Raw genomic sequence first — 12309 nt, forward strand, 5'->3', positions numbered from 1 at the left:
CTCACCTGGATGAATGAAGCTAAACTTTGATAGACAATATAGCCCTCTTAATGGAAAGGTAGGGTAGAAGTCCAAAGGAACATGATCTGAGATATTAGAGCAAAGGGAAGAGAAAGTCACCTAGGAAGACTAGGAATCTAGAAGCAAATGAACTCAAAAAGTAGAACAAGTTGCAAGACTGTAAACTTTACAGCAAAATGTAATAGCAATATGAAACATTTGACTAAATGGATGAAGACATTCATCATGAACAAAACTGATGAATGGACACTATATTGTCCTTTGCTTCACTGTAATTCTTGCCTTCTCTGGAAAGATAAATGAAATTCCATCTTAATATTTGTTTCTTAGGGTTTGTTTTGATTTCTGTTTCATTGTTCTTTAAGATCAAGTAGTCAGTCATTGCATTGCTGTGTTTCTTTAATCAAAAGAAGCAAAGAAAAGGGAGTGAAATGCTAGTCTAACAGAGAAATCGATGTAAATATCTATCTTGTATCTATCAGTTAAAGCATTTTTCTTGACTGGAACTACAGTATTACAGATGACAGAACTTGTATTCCATGGCTTTCCAAAGAGATGTAAGAAGCTATGGACTCAGATTTCATTGTGAGGCTGAGGATGCAGAATTAAAAAGAATTTGAGGTAGAAATTCAGTCATATTAATTTTTTTTTATCTTCTCAGAGTGATTTTGAAAGGAAAATGTCCACCTTTGTTTCATATACATCCTAATATAATTACCTGTAAATATCTTGGATTTCTAAGCAGAATATAATCTCCTTAAGGACAGATGGGAATTGGTTCACTTTTTATATTTGTATCCCCTATATCTAACATTTCATTTAAATTTTTGCATAAGTAATTAGTGAGTGTGGTATATAATTCTCACCCCCCACACTTCATTATCCCAGCTGATGGGTGTAGATATCAGGGCCATATTTTTTTCCTAGAAATAATTCATTTACTCTGGTACATACTTAAGAAGATCTGTAATCCTACAATCTGATAATGCCCTCCAGTGATTTGGAGCAATTAATGTATGTATCTTATAAGACCCATGTCAATATTATTCCATGATTTCAATAGAAGAAGGTTCCATAATGTATTAGAGAGCTTTGGTACTTTCTTCTGATCCTTTGGAACAACAGTGAATAACTCTAGCTCATTTCTCACCTTTACCACATGACCAGTCTAGTCTCTCTTCTTTTACACTTCCTTGTCATTTAAAAAAAAAAAAAAGTTTCTTCATATTTATTGCTTATTTGCCCTGTTGTGAATTTTTTTCTTCTTCATTGATATTATATATGTTGTTTTAGTGCCATTCAACAATGTTGATAGAATGTTGGTATTAAATGAATAGACCTTTGAGTGTACATAAATTTTTGGATCATTGATGGAGCTCTGTAATTTCACAAAGTCTGTTTAGACTATGATTATCTATCTAATAGATCTGATATGATTATCATACTGATAAAAAGGTTGTGTGGGTTTTTCAACCAAATGTCATATTCTGGGCAATTCTTTCACTTTCTCTATCCTTTAAAGATGGTCAGACCAAAATCTGAGTGATTGTAGATTTTTTTTCTCCAAGAAGCTTTGTAATTTTTCAGACCTTCATGCTACCAGCTACAACCATCCACAAACAGCAGCATCTGTTCATGTTTACTTTATCATCCAGAGAGAAATACTTTTCAAGTGGGAATCTGTTGGATTTCTTCCATCACAGTGGTGAAAACTTTTAGCAAGTATACCTCTCCTTGCTTTTCACTTTGGCTGATATTTATGATAAGATGAGTCTTGAACAGGAATGTTTCTATTCTGACTTTAAGAAATCTGTAAATATGGATGGAAGGTATTTTGTTGGAAAGAAGTCTTTAAGGAAGCATTTGCTTTACTGAGTAATATACTTTTCAATAATAAGCAAAACTCAAATGTAAAAATATATAAGTATTTGTATCTTTAAGTTAACTGTAAAATGTTAAAGATGGGGTATGTTGGTGATTGCATTCAAAAGTCTACCTTTTTCTTTATTAATAAAGGTTCTCTTTTATTCATGAATAGACTGACTTTCATAAAGATCTTGTATAAATGGGGAAAAAATCCATATGTTGTTAGTTGCTGATTTTCCCCCTCACCTTTCTTTAAAAAAAAAAAAAAAAAACAGAACAAAATTGTAACTTTAACAGGAAAATATAATAGCAATATGAACTATCCAAAATGACTGTGACATTCTTGATGCTGAAAACAATGCTGAAAACAAAAGTGGTGAATGGACACTCACTTATCTTTTGCTTCACTGCGATTTTTGCCTTAAGGACAGATAGGAATTGTTTTACTTTTTGTATTTGTTTCCCCAGGGTGACTGTGTCTTTGCTACAATTTAATTTAATTTTTTTTTATCATAAGTGATATCATAAGTGAGTGTGCTATATAGTTCTCGTTTTATTCTCCTCACTATCACAGCTGATTGGTAAAATAGAAGGTACGAGGTTTTTTTCTCTGTTTTTGATCTTTCCCTCTCGTTCTATTAATACACTAAATAATAGTGACTCATTCAACTATGTCACTTCTATCTGCCTTTGATTCATTCTGTTTTCTTTCCAAAAAACATAGTATTACTGTTTGTTTGATGAACTGAAGGCTTCCTTGACATCCACAATTGTAAATGTCTTTTATCATTGCTTATTAGGAGAATGTTCTGTGATATTCTTTTAAAACAATAAATCTTAAGAATTTTCAATTTACAATTCTTTTAGAATATTAAAGAAATTAAGAAATCCTCATGTTATATAAGAAAAATGTTTCTCCATGTCCACATCCTAGTAAAGTTGGTTTAAACAGTTATTAATGCATTTATGCTATTAAGAGGATCTATATACCCTACCAGAAATCTGCAATTAAAAACTTATTTTTGCTACATATAATAAAAAAGGAGAAAAATAACCAAAATTGACCTTCTTTGAACTGGAAAAATTCAGATTAAACTAATTATTTGGGGGGCTAATCAATGATTTTGGATTGAATTTTTCTTTTCTTGATGCATGTTTGTTATTTGTTTGATATATTCTTTTTTTAATTTGTTTATTGAAAACAAATACAAAATAAGAAAAAAAAAAAAATAGAAAAAGAAAGACAAAAAGAGGAAAAACATTGCCATGTGCCCATTAGAACATCCATGAGGATTCAAAGTATGTAACAATAAATTTCTATTTCAAGAAAGTATATATAACAATAGAAAACATTATATTCATGTCTATCCATCTTTGCTTCCTTGTGGGTTATTCTTTTGTTATCTGCTATGTACTTTATACTTTCTTTCTTTTTTCCTTTTTTCATTCCCCTTCTACCTTCCCCACACAGGCTACAGTTACGCATTGGTATATTTAGTTATACATATACATATACACCTGCACACACAGTCGTATATATCTATGTACACATATATATACACCTATATACATACTTTTACACATATACATAATACATACTCACATATATGAACATATGCATATACACATATATAGACAAGTGTCTGAAACAATATTAATCTCACTGACATATAATGTAAATCTCTCTCTTGATTGAATCTTTAAGTTTGATTTTGTCTGAGGTCCATTATTACTAGCCCTACTTTTTTTCTACTAAATCCTATTCTTTATCATCGTGGTGGTTCCTCTGTATTCCATTCATATAATAAAATTACTATTTTTACTTTTTCCTAGATGGTTTTGCTTTTTAGAATCAGATTATATTCAGCTCTCCCCCACTCTTTCTTTTGTAGTACCCAGTCTTTGATGTCAGTGTTAGATATGGGTTTACATTTCCATGATTAAACATAAATACTTTGTTTTTATTGAACAATAAAATCTTGTTATTGATTTTATTGATTAAATAAAGTCAGCCTTTGATATTGACTGTTGGATGTGATATGTTAATTTTTCTGTTGAATTCAGGTTTAAGACAAATTCTTGAAAATCTATGAATTTATTCAATGCCCATTTCTCCATTGAATGTCAACATTATGCTTAGTATTGCTGAATGTAGCATTTTTTGGCTACAGGCCTAGTTCTTTGGATTATTGTTATATAGCATTCAGGATCTTTTATTATAGCTGCTGATAAATCATGTGCAATACTATTTGTACCTCTAGCCCATTTGCATTTTGTTGTTGTTATTATTATTTTATTTCTTGTAAAATTTTCCCTTTGATCTGAGGATCTCTCAAAATTTAGCAATAACGTTCCTATGTATTTTCCTGCAGGATCTCTTGAAGTAGTGTATTCTTCCATTTCTATCTTCTTTTCACATTCTATTGCTTCAGAACAATTTTCTTCCATTATTTCTCCTATTATTGTTTTAAGGTCCTTTTTTTTGGTCAAAGCTTTCAGGTAGTTTATTCTTAGGTTTCTGTTTCTTGATCTCTCTTCCAGATCTTTTGTTTTTCTTATAAGATATCTCATATTCTTCTCTATTTTTTTCATTCTTCATACTTTGTTTTGTTATTTCTTAGTCTTGTATAGTTTTACTGGCTTTACTGGCATCCCCTTGCACAAATCTAATTTTCAAACAATTATTTTTTCCTTAAAACACTGATTCTCCTTTTCTAGTTGATTTGGTTTCTTTTCATAATTTCTCAAGCCCTCTCATTTGATTTTGAAGTCTTTTTTGAATTCTTCTATAAATTCTTTCTGGGCAGGTAACCATTAAATGTTACTTTTTGGGGAAGGAGAGAATTTTTAAAATTCCATCGTCCTACTTTGAAGATGGCTCAGTTCTATCCTATTTTAATAGTAAGATTCCATTGTTGGGTTCTTTCTCCTTTGCCTACTCATTTTTTTTTCTTTTAATGAGCACTTAATACTGTAATCATCTCTAATCCTGTGGATAATTCTATGGTAGGGGAGGATCATGCCTCTGCTTTATTTCAGTTTTCCCTTCTGGCCTTGATGTAGTCCAGCCCTTAGGAAAGAAGTAGTAATAATGCCAAGTCCACTTGGCTTTAGTAGTAATGCAGTTAAGAATGATATATTTCTTTCCTTAGGTTATGCTGTCTTAGGTTATTCTATATGACTGGAATGCTGAGCCCTAAAAGATTGCTAGCTGCCAGATAATAGCCTATTGGTAAGTGATAATGGGGTTCCTGAGACTAATGAACAATAATAATGAAGTACTTAAAGTTAACATAAACACAGAACAAAACTGAGTGTCAACCACTTGACATAGTGATGTTTCAGGCCTAAAAATACACCTTTGGAAGTTTCCTCCCCACCCCCATCCCAAACCCTCTCATCCCATAAACTCTATCCATGGAATTATGGGTACTGAATCTGTACACAAATTCAAAACCAAACCATTCCTCAACTCTGTCTTTAAATTATAAAATAAGCATATTAATGACTTGATGCATTTGGTTTCCTTTACTTTTCTCTATAAATTTACCTTCTTGCTCTTGCCTCTTTGCTAACTTCTTTTGGAACTTAGTCCATTATTAGTACCATAAGTAATACGTTGACCCTTAACATGGAAAAAAAATGAGATTATGAATTCTTTCATCATACCTTGAACCATACAAATCTGGGTACTCCAACATTTTGGGGTTGTTTTAAACCCCATTAGCCTGAAACCCCAAACCAACAACTCTATTCTTCTATAAGCGCATGCAGCCGTCAGCTTCCACGTGCCATTTCTGCATAAATTGGATGTGCTAGTTCCTTCTTATCCAGGACTATGTCTCAGCATCATAACTGGACTTGGCTTTTTTAATCATCCAAGGTTTCCTCAGTCTTCCCAGACTAAGAGCATACTCCTCACTCCCCATGCTGTGGGGAAAATGTACATTCCTTTGATTGGACACAGGTTACCTCAGAACCCAGATGGTTTCAGGATTTCTCCCTTTTTCTTTCTGATTCTCCTCATTTGGTGGCCTAGAGGTATTTACCCTTTCCTTGGGCTAATCCTTAATTTTGGAGTCTCTCTTCAAATTTTCTTGGTTTGTCTCACGAAGACCCTCATTCTTTCCCAAATCTTACTTATTTTTCACCACCTTTATTCACTCTGATGAGCAATTTTGATTTGTTTTTAGAGGAAATTTAGAGTACTAGAAATTTTCTGACATATTCTAACCTATATATAATATATGTTATATATATTTAAGAGCAAAGTTAATCTATAATCTATTTTTTCACTTCTGTAATTCCAGGACAATGATCACAGAATGCAGTTTTTCCTTGATAGAAAAAGATTGTGTAATAGAGAGGAATGTACAGAAATCAAAAACCCATAATTTAATTGATGTGGGTACTTTATTCTTCCTTTATAGATCATAATTTCTTAAAATCCTAATAAATCAAACTTTACTTTTTATCATGGCCCCAATAATATATCAATCTAGGTAAAACTTATGACAATGAACATAAATTTGATGGCTATCTTTACAGTTGAAGTTATTCCACCCTGATAAAGACTTCCAGAGATGATGATATATGGGCAAAGTCTTCAGGATCTTAATGTCACCTCCATGTTATGATAAAAAAAGATTGTAAATAATGTAATATTAGTTTAGATTTACTACAGCAATCTAATTGCTTGAATACTGTATCCTCATTCCACATTAATAGATGTTAGAGGCTACAATGAGCAATATTTTCATATATGCTTTGCTCCCAGAATGCTCCTGATTTAGCCAAGAAAAAAAGTTAAAAAAGGAAATCAATTAAAAGAATTCCAAGGTTTCATCTCACACCTCTCAGATTGGCTAAGATGACAGAAAAAGAAAATGACAAATATTGGAGGGAATGTGCAAAAACTGGGACACTAATGCATTGTTGGTAGAGTTGGTAGAGTTGATAGAGCATAACCATTCTGGAAAGCAATTTGGAACTATGTCCAAAGGGCTATGAAACTTTGTATATCCTTTGACTCAACAGTGCCATTATTGGGTCTGTAGTCCAAGGAAATCATAAAGGAGGGAAAAGGATCCACAAGTGTAAAAATGTTTGTAGCAGATCTTTTTGTGATAGCAAAAGTTGGTAAATGAGTAGATGTCCATCAATTGGGGGATGACCAAACAAGTTATGGTATAAAAAGGTAATGGAATAAGTTTGTTTTATAAACAATGATAAACAAGCTGATTATAAAAAGGCCGAGAAAGACTTATATGAACTGATGCTGAGTGAAACAAGAAGAACCAGGAATACATTGCACACAATAATGTGATATGGGAGCCACCTTCCAGTAGCAGCTGTAGGTCTAACTCAGACCTGTAGAATGGATCTCTTCATGTGAGAGGATGAGGACGGTGATATAAGGAGATTGAGAGGCTGTTGCTGTTCTCTGATCTCCCTACTGAGAGGCAATTGCATTGTCTGACCTCTCTCCTCTTCCCTCTGCCTCCAATTCATTTCATTCCCAGTCCACAAGCAACGCCTGTGTCAGTAAAGACTTCTTTGCAACTCCTTCAGATGTTATGATCCACAACTGTGGAGGCTTTCAAAGAATTGACCTGCCCCTTTACTTAGGCATGGTCCTTACCACCTTAACACCAAGAATGTGCAATGATTAACTTTGAAAGCCTTGGTTCTTATCAGTATTTTAGCAATCCAAAACCCAAAAGACTTTGGACAGAAAGTGCCATCTGCATCTAGAAAATGAACTAAGGAGACTGAGTGTAAATCACCATATGCTATGCTCACTTATTTTTTCTGTTATTTTTTTAATCTCTCCTATTTTTTTTCTTTTGCTCTGTCTCCCAACATAATTCATAGAGCAATGTATATTGATAATATGTAAGTGTATTACAATAAAAAAAAAGGAAATCAAGCTTTTATGACTTCATATGTACTTAATGGGTCCATGCCATTTCTCAATAATAACTCTCTGTATTTTATAGCATTTACAAAAAATTATTTTTATACTTTATTATAAAATTTAACAAAGAATTTTATATTGCTTACTGACCTATAACTCAAAATATCAACTTTTCTTTTCCTTTTGAAAAAATCAGGATAATTACCTCCAATAGTATATATCCTATTTTTCATGATTCCTTAAATATCAGTGAGATCTGGGAAAGATTGTCTTATATTTGTTGCTTCTACTTCTCTGTTCTTACTGCTTCCTCATTCTTTGGCAATTTGACTTCTGACTTCAAACTATATTCTCTAGTTACTATATAGCTAATAATCTTTTTTTTTTCAATATTATCATTTCTTTTTTCTGAACCAGAGAATATTCATTCAGTTTATTTCTTTGATATTTTCTTTCTTTCTTTTTTAATTATAGCTTTTTATTTACAAAACATATACATGGGTAGTTTTTCAACATCGACCCTTGCAAAACCTTCTATTTCAACTTTTTCCTTCTTCCCCCCATCTCTTCCCCTAGATGGCAGGTAATCCAATACATGTTAAATATGTTAAATTATATGTTAAATACAATATAGGTATACATATTTATACAGTATCTTGCTGCATAAGAAAGATCAGATCTAGAAAGAACATAAAAAAATCTGAAAAGGAAAATAAAAATTCAAGCAAACAATAACAGAAAGAGTGGAAATGCTATGTTGGGGTCCACAGTCATTTCCTTAGTTCTCTCTCTGGGTATCACTGGTTCTCTTCATTATTGAACAATTGGAACTGGTTTGGATCATCTTATTGTTGAAGAGAGCCATTTCCATCAGAATTGATCATCATATAGTAATATTAATATTTCATAATATCTCTTTTGCATTTGAAATTGTTGAGTAGTCATTGCTCTTCTCTGAGTTTCTATGATTTTATTTTCTCCAAGTTCTCCTTTTAAATTTTTGCTTTTCTGAGGTTTCCTTTGCTAGTTTATCTCTATTATACCTTTGTATATCTCAGGATTCTTTCTATTTCTCCTTGTAATCTTCTTCTTCTGGTTCTCTTTCTTCTTTTCCTTCTTCTCTTTCTCCTCCTCTTCCTTCTCCTCTTTCTAACTTTACCCACCTCACATTTCTTCTGAACTAATTCGATTCTACTTTGCTCATAGAGTATGGCACTTTGTCTGATAATGCCATGTTGGGTGGTCCTATGCCAATGTCTCCCATGTCATACCATCAATTCTAAAGTTTTTAAGTGAGATCTTGAGAGTGTTCTTATATAACTTTTTCTGGTCAGCTTGTGAGTACTTGCTCTGTGTGAATTCTCCTACTTTTCACCTTGATTTTATGTGATCCACATAACTCTCACCTGTGGCTCCAAGAAGCTATAACAACACAGCAGCCAACCATTATGGCAGTAAAGCATTATGACAGATGGACTAAACCAGGTTGAGGATCACCAAGCTTTCTCAAATCCTAAAGTAATTTAGGGGATGTCGATTCCAAGCATGTAATAGATCCATATGCATCCAGTAACAACTGTAAAGGAGACATTATGAAAACATAAAAGCAGTGGAAACCTAATTTTATTTTTTGAAAGACAGTGGATTGATTTTGATTCTGATATCCAGTAGTGCAACTATCAAATCACTGAAGGGTTTTAAATAAAGCAATTCTAGGGTTTCTATCTCAAATCAAAGCAGTAAAATAATATTTCAGATATTTTGATTTATAAAGTGTGATGAATGAAAAATTTCAGAGAGTTTCTGGGTAATTAATATACAATTTATTAATTAAGCCATCTAATAATGAATAAATTGGTAGTCTAGGTCTTGATAACCAAAGATAAAAACATGGGAACCTTGAAATCTTTAAGTGTTTTTGAAAGGAAATGCCTCTCACTAGTATAAATTAATAATGATTGGGAAATTATCCTGATTTAATGAGGAGGTAGGCTGTAACAGGGCTAATTAAAGTTTTTCCAGGTGTAACCCCTTTTTGTTTGTGAAATTTGATATGACTCCATCTCAAATATGAGCCAATGTGTTTCTTGCACCAGACAAAATGTGCATCTTGTGTGTTCAGAACAAAGCCACACTGGATTCACGTGATAAAACACAGGCAAGAACTGTCAGAACAGCTTCAGATCAATCTGAAGTCAAACCTGGGCTTGATTTTGAATTGATTTTTGGTTCTTGCATTCAGAACCTTTTTACTGTTGCTGAATTTTTCATGACTCTCACATTCAGTTACACAACTTCATGTGGAGTTGCACTTCACAGTTTAAGAAGCTTTGGACTATAAATCTTTAGCTCCTTCTATTGAGAGTATGGCTTGATCATGAGACTCAGTTGCCTCTAACATTCTGGACAGGAGAATCCATTTGTACTCAAAGCACTCTGGTTTGCTTTCTCCTTTGTGAGTCATGACCCTAAATTCTAGTGGAGAGTTATAAGGACAAGGATATTCTCCTTGAGGTAAGAATTCATCAGACTGATAAACAGAAATATGCTCTCCTAGTTGAATAGGTTCCCACCCAATATCAAGGCCCAAGTTCCCAAGAGGTTTAGAGACAATTGATATCTTATTAATAGTCATGTCCTTTGGAAACTGACTGACTGAATTACAAGGAGGTGAAAAAATAAAGGAGAAAAGTCTTAATTGTAATTTAATCATTGGTTGCAAATATTATAGCAAAAGAGTAATTTCTCTTAAAGGCCTATTTCAATAGTGACCACAAGAACATTTTTAAAGATAGAAACAGCACATATAAATAAAGAAATACTTATCATTTATCTGTGGCATGCTAAATTTCTGTTAATTTAAATGAATGGAGAAATTATTTATGAAGACAACTGGACTGTGATTATTTTTGTAAAAAAAGTTCTTCATATTGATGAACCCTGATAATTTCAGATAGAAAGCACATTATGTCTCTATAGAAAATGTATTACTAAAACAAAAGAAGAAATATTAAGATAGGGAATTTAAAGAAGTATGCTTTCATTACATGTATAAATAGATACATATATATTATGTATACACACACACACACACACACATATATACATATATATATACTTGAGACAGGGAGACGAAAGAGTAGGTTATTGCAAGAGTCCAGGCATGAAATAGTAGTGGACTTTACCAGTTTTTTTTTTTTTTTTGAAGTATCAGAGGAAATAATAGGATAAGTTTGAGAGATGTAAAGATATTACAAAAGTAGAAACAATGATACAATTCCCTTTGACTGATTCTTCTAAATTTCCTACATAACTGTATCCTCTGGAAGCAGTTGTAAGAGAATTAGCCTCCAATTTCATGTTTTTGCTACTGCAATAATCATTTTCCTGAACATCACAACAGGTTCATGACTGGAGAATCATTTAATGTGGTAAAGAAACTACTTTCACACTTTCCTACCTCTCCCATTAGGTTATGTACCTTTTTCTTACAAAAATACCATGAAGCTTAATGAAGTACCATGAATACAGGAAAAAAAAATGTTCTTATTTTTTTCTTATTCTTATTCTTATTCTTGTTTTACAAAAGAGGAAAGCCAGATACTAAAAAATTTAGGTGATATATTCATCATCATATAGCTAGCAAGTGGCTGAGCTAAATCTTAAAATGACTAAAAGTTTAGTGTTCTTTTTCACTATGAAATTCTTCACATGCTAGGAAATGATCCATTACATTATAATATTTTTCAGAGCCTCAAATAATTCCTGGCATAATAGATACTGAAAACATGCTTCATGTTTAATAGATGATTTGGTTTTCAATTATCCAATGACAATTAAATAAATATTTCTTAATTATAATTACATAGCATGAAGGTCAAAAATTTGTCATCTCTTATCTGGATTCATTATTTTGCAGCCAGCTGTGGACATTTACTTCAATTTTATCTTATATTTGCATTGTTCTTTACAATATAAAAAGTGTTTTTTCCCACACAAATCCTGTAAAGAAGAGAGAGCAAAAATCATGCCTGTAGTAAAATGGGAATCTCTTTATTTGAATAAGAAATGGCCTGGTGTGATATCTTATTGTGATATCCTGAGCTTTCAAACACTTTGTCAGTCAAGTCTATATTTGGACAAGTTCTTCCGTGCTGGCATGCTTTCAAATCACACAAATCAGAAATCACAAATGGAATCACAGATTGTGTCAGCTACTGGAAGATTAGTCTACTTAAATTTGGAGTGATTCTCCTATATCACTGTTTACTATGTGCCAAATTATTTGATCATGGGAAACCCTGAAATGAAGGAAAAATACAAAATGGTCATTAGTACTATGCACCTCCCTTCCATTTCTGCAATGATTGTAAAAGACTGCAAGAAAATGAGTCAGACGATACAAAGAATTACATAATTTTAAAAATGTCTAAAAATGTTAATATGGGGGCAGCTAGGGGATGCAGTGGTTAGAGCACTAGCCCTGAAGTCAGGAGATCCTGAGT

The sequence above is a fragment of the Antechinus flavipes genome, chromosome 5 (genome assembly GCF_016432865.1).
Source record: "Antechinus flavipes isolate AdamAnt ecotype Samford, QLD, Australia chromosome 5, AdamAnt_v2, whole genome shotgun sequence".
Lineage (NCBI taxonomy): Eukaryota > Metazoa > Chordata > Mammalia > Dasyuromorphia > Dasyuridae > Antechinus > Antechinus flavipes.